Here is an 8,423-nt window from a genome sequence, read left to right on the forward strand (position 1 = left end):
CAGATACTTAACCATAACCAACTGAGCTACCCAGACACCCCAACTATACTCAAATTAAAAAAAAAAAGTAAAAAAGACTGAAGTTCCCCCAAGAAGAAGGAATTCTGCCTTTATACTTCCTTTGAACTTGATATTGCCACATCAAATTCTCCCTGAATCTCCAGTCTGTTAGCCTGCCCTGCAGATTTTGGAATTGCCAGTCCCTACAAATGCACAATCCAATTCCTTAAAATCTCTATTTCAGTAGATTATAGATAGATTATAGATAGATGGATAGATAGATAGATAGATAGATATAGACATGGATCTCTATAGCAGAATAAACTATTTGTACTCTTAGACTCTATTTCTTCTATTTAACAGAAAAAATAACTCCTTCCAGAGTTTTAATTTTCAACTACAAATAAATAGAGGGACAAAAATAAATGCACCCCACTATCTTTCAGATATAAAACACATACACACAACATACACACACTGAATACAGTGTTAGGGTAAATACATGTCTCGGCATGAGTCTTATGCAATAAGAAAACTTTAAAAGTATGTATTTTATAATTCTTTTAATTAATTAATTAATTTATTCTGAGAAAGAAAGCACAAGTGGGGGAGGGGAAGAGAGAGAAGGAGAAAGGGAATCTCACACAGGCTCCACACTGTCAGCGCAGAGCCCCATGAGGGGCATGAACTCACAATCCATGAGATCAAGATCCGAGCTGAAGTCAAGAGCTAGCCTCTTAACCAACTGAGATATCCAGGTGCCCCAATTTTATAAACTTTCTTAATGTTTATTTATTTTTGAGAGAGAGAGAGAGAGAAAGAGAGAGGGGAGAGGTGCAGAGAGAGAGAAGAAGACACAGAATCTGAAGCAGGCTCCAGGCTCTGAGCTGTCAGTACAGAACCTGGGCTCAAACCCACCAACCGTGAGATCATGACCTGGGTCGAAGTTGGACGCTTAACCAACCGAGCCACCCAGATGCCCCAAAAGTATGTATTATTTTAAATGTACTTATTTAAATAAAAATAAGTCAAGCAAATAACAAAAATGTAAATTTCTAGATAGATGCCTAAAAGCAAACATAAAGTCCACTTTGCCATCCAAACCATTTCCTCCATTTCCTGGAGATGTTCCCATTAGAAAATTTTGGTGTATCATTCAAAGAATGTGTGTATATGGATGGCCCCCAACTTATGATGGCTCAACTTACAATCTTTAAACTTCAATTTAACATTTACTGCTATGTTGTAGGACCCTCTGTCATGATTCTTCAATACTTTATGCTAAAATAGGCTTTGTGTTAGATGAGTTTATCCTATTGTGGGCTAACGTAAGCATTCTGAGTATATTTAAGATGCTAGGCTAAGCTATAATGTGTGGTAGGTTGGGTGCATTAAATACATTTTCTACTTATGATATTTTCACCTTATAATGAGTTTATTGGGACATAACACTTTCAAACAATGTAGTTTTACAACATTGTTTTAAATGTCATATGGTTTCAGAGATATTTTTAAGTAAATCATCTTTTCATAAATTATGGGCTGAGTATTTAAAATTGATGTCAGCATCCCTATGGCAGAGCAGTAGGAATGAGATACCAGCCAATAAGCATATCAAGTTAACCTTCTATCTTTGTTAAAATTGTTCTTAGTTAAATCTAACATCCAAATTAATGAAATTTCTGAGGTAAGCTCTCTCCATAAACTTTTTAAAAATAACGGAGTTGAACAAGATTTGTAAAATAGCAAGATCTGCCTTAAGTCTTTCAAGGTATACAATTGGATAGTGGGTCAGTGCATCCACACTGTTGGTTGGTGTTTTATTCCTATTGTTGTTGTGGTTATCACACTCATCTTTTCAAGCTAATATAATAAGTCTATTTCAAATTAATCCCTTTGGCCGACTGTTAGCTCTTTCTGAATGAGATCTCCGGATCAAAATCCTAGCTATGCAGTGACAAATTGTGGATAAAGCTATTCTGGGCATCAGGATTTTTCTTCACATGAAGGCTTTAAGGAATGACTATTTTTAAACATTCTGTCAAACATTTCAAAACCAAGTCCCAAGTTTACTCTCCCATCTCTAAAGATACTTACCGTATCAGTGATCTTTGTTCTGATAAGAAAATGGCATTTATGTTCCTTTTCCTCTACAAATGAGAACAAGCCAAATGTTACCTTAAAATTTACTTACAGTAAAGAAAACAAACCTTTAGGCAAAATATCATGTGTATAATAATGCATACTGCCAAGGCTGAGATAGTTCTAACAAAGCCAAATGGATTCCCTAGCCTGTCCTCTCCTGGATGGAGAGGGCTACAGGCATCTCACAGAGGAGCTGAGGAAATAGACCGTTATTGCCAATTACCACTTTCCATGGTTCATTTAATTACTACCAGATTTAATAAAAGAATAAAGGAAAGTTACTCTCCAAATTGAGATTTAAAAACAGTAATTGTATCTTATATTTAAACCCTGATAAGTTGAATATTAAATGTATAAACTTTTGTCTGCATTCTCCAACATTTACTTCCCTAAACATATATTACTTTCATAATTAGAAATACTCACCTCCACACAAATGTTTTCAAGTGTTTTTTTAGGGGTACCTGGGTGGCTCAGTCAGTTAAGCATCCAGCTTTGGCTCAGGTCATGGTCTCATGGTCTCGTGGTCCGTTGAGTTCAAACTCTGTGCTGACAGCTCAAAGCCTGGAGCCTGCTTCAGATTCTATGTCTCCCTCTCTCTCTGCCCCCCGCCCCCCCGCTCTCACTTTCTCTCTCTCTCTCTCAAAAACAAATAAACATTAACAAAAAATTTTTAAATTAAAAAAAATGTTTTTAAGTGATATGTCCCATGGTTAATAAATAGTTTAAGAATGTTTATTTTTGCCTTGGAAACAGCTATAGGGATATCTAATAAGCAAAAGCATATTTTGATTTTGATAATAAATTTAATGCACATACTCCATAAGTATAGTTCAAAGCTGGAGAAAACATGTTAATTTTGTTTTTATTTTTAAAATGTTCAGGTAATAGAAGTCATTATTCTAGAAGACACACTAATGTTCCTTCTACTTCTCCTATCGTTGTGTATAAACTTGTTTACTTATGACAGATGAATATTATGTAGGAAAAAAATTAATATTTAAAAAAATTCTTTCAAGTTAAGAAAAATATTTTTAAATGCTTTTGAGTATGACTTACACACAATGTTACATTAGTTTTAGATGTACAATAAGTCTATTTGTTATGCTATGCTCACCACAAGTGTAGCTACTATCTGTCATTATACGACACTATCAAATTACCATTGACTATATTTCCTATGCTGTACCTCTTATTCCTGTGATTTATTCACTCCATAAGTGTAAGCCTGTATCTCCTACTCCCCTTCACCCATTTTGTCCATCTGCCATCACACTCCTGTCTGGTGACCACCAGTTTGTTCTCTAATTATAAGTCTGATTCTGCTTTTTGTTTGTTTATTCATTTGTTTTGGTTTTTAGAGTCCACATATGAGTGAAACCATATTGTATTTGTCTTTCTCAGTCTGACTTATTACATTTAGCATAATACCCGCTAGGTCCATCCATGTTGTCACAAGTGGCATGATCTCCTTCCTCTACGGCTATATAATATTTCATTGTATATATATACCACATCATCTTTATCCGTCTGTTGATGGACATTTAGGATGTTTGAATATCTTGACTACTGCAAACAATAGTGTAGTGAACATAGAGATGCACATATTTTTTTTGAATTAGTGTTTTCAGGATTTGTTGTTGTTGTTGTTAAAAACCCAGTAGTGGAATGACTATATTGTATGTTGTCTCTGTTTTTAATTTTTTGAGGAAATTCTAGACTGTTTTCCACAGTGGCTGAACCAGTTTGCATCCCAACTAACAATGTATAAGTGTCCCCATTTCTCTACATCCTCACCAACACTTGTTATATCTCAGTATTAGAAAACACGTCTTTGTGTTTAATCTTTGTGACTGGTGTGAGGTGATATCTCATTGTGATTTTGATGTGCATTTCCCTGATGACTAGTGATGGTGAGCATCTTTTCATGTGTCTGTTAGTCATCTGCATGTCTTCTTTGGAAAAATGTCTATTCAGATTTTCTGCCCATTTTTAATCAGATTTTTTTGCTGTTGTTTTTTGGCATTGAGTTGTACAAGTTCTTTATGTGTTTTGAATATTAACCCCTTATAGGATATATCATTTGCAAATATCTCCTCTGATTCAGTAGACTGCTTTTTGTTTTTGTTGATGGATATTCTATACTCATAGATTGGAAGAATTAATATTGTTAAAATGTCCATACTACCCAAAGCAATCTACAGATTTGATAAAATCTCTATCAAAATACCAACAGCATTTTTTGGTAGAAATAGAAAAAATCATACTGAAATTATATGGAACCACAAAAGATCCCAAATAGCCAAAAGAATCTTGAGAAAGAAAAACAAAACTGGAGGCATCACAATGCCACTTTTTAAGATATACTACAAAACTGTAATCATCAAAACAGTATGGTACTGGCACAAAAATAGACACATAGATGAATGGAACCAAGTGGATAATAGAGAGTCCTGAAATGAAACTACTTTATGACAAAAGAGTCAAGAATATACAGGAGGGAGAAGACAGTGTCTTTAATAAATGATGGTGTGAAAACTGAACAGCTACATGCAAAAGAATAAAACTGGACCACTTTCTAACACCGAACACAAAAATTAGCTCAAAATGATTAGAGAAGTAAATATGAGACCTGAAATCATAAAAATCCTAGGAGAAAATACAGGCAGTTATTTCTCTGACATTGGCCATAGCAACATTTTTCTAGGTATGTTTCCTGAGGCAAGGGAAACAAAAGCATAAATAAGCTGTTAGAACAACATCAAAATAAAAAGCTTTTTCACAGTGAAGAAAATTCCTTATCCAATTCTCATGTATTCTTGAACTTTCTAAATGCTATGCATTTCTGTATAAAATGTAAGATAACAGATAAAATACATATTAATGGTACACTTTCCCTTTCAAAAGACTTTGTATCTGAAAGGAGAATATAAGACTTTCAAAGAAATGACATTTTACCAAAAAGCTTGATCTTTCATGACATGTCATCTAACTCTCATAGTGGGTGTAATTTACCAAATTGGTTTGAAGGCATTTCAGGAAACTACAGGAGCCATGGTCTGCATTACTGATAGACTTATCCAAGTACTTGATAGTCCATTAGGAGAATTATTTATCTGAAAGCAAGCAGACCAATATCCACACAGTGCTCCAAACACACAAACCAATTTGAAAAGCAACCAGGCAGCTGTTACTTACTTAGGGTCTGCCTATGACCACATAAGTAATGTCTCAGCTTCCCACTTCTAATAAGATTATATTTGCTACTTAAAAAAATTGCTATTTTGTTTTTGCCTTTTAATAGATGAATGCCACATATCCTATAATTGGAAGGCAGCTAAAGAATATCCAATTCAATGAAAAAAGGTATGGAGGTGGGGAAGAAGAGCTCTATTACAAACAGGAATATTTGAACTAAAGAATCAAAATTCTTAGGTGTCATTATTTACGTGTCTTAAATTGTAATATTCTAAAATCTTTGTGCCTCCTTTTTTCCTGTTCCGTTATCCTCTAATGTCCCTGGTGATTTCATATAGAAGCTCAAACTTTCACTTTTCTAATATCCCATCATCACATCCCATAATCAGGTGAAAAACACTTAGGTGTTTTCGTGACTTATTTTGTGTTAAGTGCTAAAATATTTATTCAGGCTCAATGGTTACTAAATCATGAAGATATAATGTAAGTACCTTCAAATTTCATTTTTCGCTTTTTAATTCCAATTTTCAAAAGAATTTATAATTATCCATTTTTATCTTAATGATCTAATTAGCTTCCCTTTTTTTGAAAATTAATAATCCCTAGCTCTATATCCTAAAACCTCATACTACAGGTATTTATGGGCTCACTTCCCACATTTTCTCAAGTAGTTACAAAGAGCTTGACTACTTACTTTCAGCAGAACCCTGGACTGCTGGGTTGCACAATTCCAATAGGTTCATTCATGTAAGCTATGTGAACAATGCCCCCTGGACTTTTGCAAGGCATAGTTGTTCACGTGGACTACAATGGGAATTTGCCTTTTGGAATTATGCACTGCAGTAACATGGCTAGACCCATCACACTTTTTAAATTATCTGTTCCTTTGCTTTTGTTTCATGTTAGGTGCCAGTAAGCCCCACTCCTAACCTCCAGGCTACCTAAACGAGATTAAACCCTCTTTGTATTTCAATGCCTGATTTAAAGGTGTCTGTGAACCTGGTGAATTTAAAGTTGGTATGTCCTCCCCTGTGTCCCGATGGACATTTGTTCTTATAAGAGGTCAGCATTCTCTATATTGCTTGTGTGTTTGTTTGCCTTTCCTGCTTGATAATTAGATATTTAAGGACAGGGATCATGATTTGTTAATCTTTGAATAAGTATGCCATAGTGCCTGCTACACAGTTGGGCTAGAAACTGCTGAACTGATTTCAATAAGCCAGAATTCTTATATAACTCAAGAGACTACTTCAAAAAACCTATTACCTTTTAGGGTTAAAAACCAACTACCCCAAATCACCTACCTAAAATTTTATTTTTAAAAATTATTCCAACTTTAGAAAAAGTCAAATTCCCTTTTATATGTTTTATTGAAATCACTTCTTGTACAATACCAAATACAGAATTACCAGACTCATAAACAGTTTCCCTGAAGCAATGCCTTCCTATTTCCCTGCTTGATCATTCCTCCAGCAGTCACAGCAATACAAAACAAAACCCACAAAACTTACATGTTTCTCTTTTTCAGTAATCCTTTCAAAGCCTAGATCTGTTCCTTGTAATACAAATTAAAACCTGTACATGAGAAATTCAGAAGATTACCTTGAAGACTGAAAAAGCAAAGAAAACGATGTTACCTTCCACTAGGTATAGATATTGGCTCCTGTTTTAAACAGTTCTCTATGATTAACTGTAAGACATACAGATACCACTATCCTACCTTATGCAAGAATTTCACCACGGTGAGAGCAAATAGACAGTTCAGGTAATGGGCCATTTTAAAAATAAATTATCTACCGGACCAGGCTGAGAGTAGCTCTAAGAAAAAAAAATATGCCAGTACAAAATAGCTAATTGATCTTTAATTATCAGACATCCAGAAAGATCTTAGAAGTCCATATGAGTACACTTCAGGTTGCTGGCTCCATAAAACTGATACATGGACAAATGTATATAATAAAGAAAAAGCCAGGCCTGAGATACAGGTAGGTTACAGGTATTTAACAGATATTTACTGAGAACCTATTATACACCAGCCTTCATTATAGAACTACAGCTAAAAGTGAAGAAAATAGACAAAAATCTCTTCCTACAGTTAAGTAGGAAGAGAAATTAACCTGAAGAAATAGGTTGGGGCTTGATTATCAGAGGGGATTTATGTTACATGTAATTTTGTTCCTTCTAAGCCAACCACATTTCCATCCTTTTAACAGAAGTTGGCATTTATCTTATTCTAAGGAGCTGTCAACCGGGACTAGCAGAGGTGCCCATGCTTCCTGGCACGACCACACTAAATCTGGCTATGCTGTTCCAACTGTAGCAGCATCATGTGACAACATGTGACGGAAGTGCTGGTAGACCCTGATAGTTTGTGTACACTGTGGAAGCCAGTGTCAACATTTAGAAGCTGATCTGGCACAAGATCCTTCCCTAAAGACCCCCTTCTAACATCTGAACATGCAGTTTTCTAGATGCCTGCACCTTTTCACACTACAAACACAAGCTTTCTGTCAAACACTGGTGTTAAATAATCAGCATCCTTCCCCAGCCAACACTTACGTGTAGAGCAGAACATGCCAGAGAATCTCCCAACACTGATTACTAGCCAAACCACTTCCAAAGAAAACAGGGATGTTAACCCTTAGAATTCATTACTTGTCTCTTATGCTGAATAAGCTTCAGAGGTTACCGTGGGATTCAAACTCAAAGACACTGTCACTAGCATACAGAAACCACTTGGGTTATAAATTCAATTAAATAAAAATAATAACATTCTTAACAAAAACTATATTGAAATTGCTTCAATATAGGGTCTGTTTCTGCATATGTAAAGAACAAAGGGAAAAAAAAGATTTGTTTTTCAAGAAAGTGTGAGTTAATTAGATTTAACTGTTTCTGAAGACACTGAAAGTTTCACTCATTTAAGTAACATACAGTAAACAAAAGTGACGACAAAGCACCAAAAACCTGGCTACTGTTCCATAGGTTTGCATGACTGCTTAGACTTGCCATGTTTCAGCATCCCTTGTTACCTGCTTTTTGGAACATAGCTAGGACTAGAGATATAATTATCTTGATCT

Source organism: Panthera uncia, chromosome C2, assembly GCF_023721935.1.
Source record: "Panthera uncia isolate 11264 chromosome C2, Puncia_PCG_1.0, whole genome shotgun sequence".
NCBI lineage: Eukaryota > Metazoa > Chordata > Mammalia > Carnivora > Felidae > Panthera > Panthera uncia.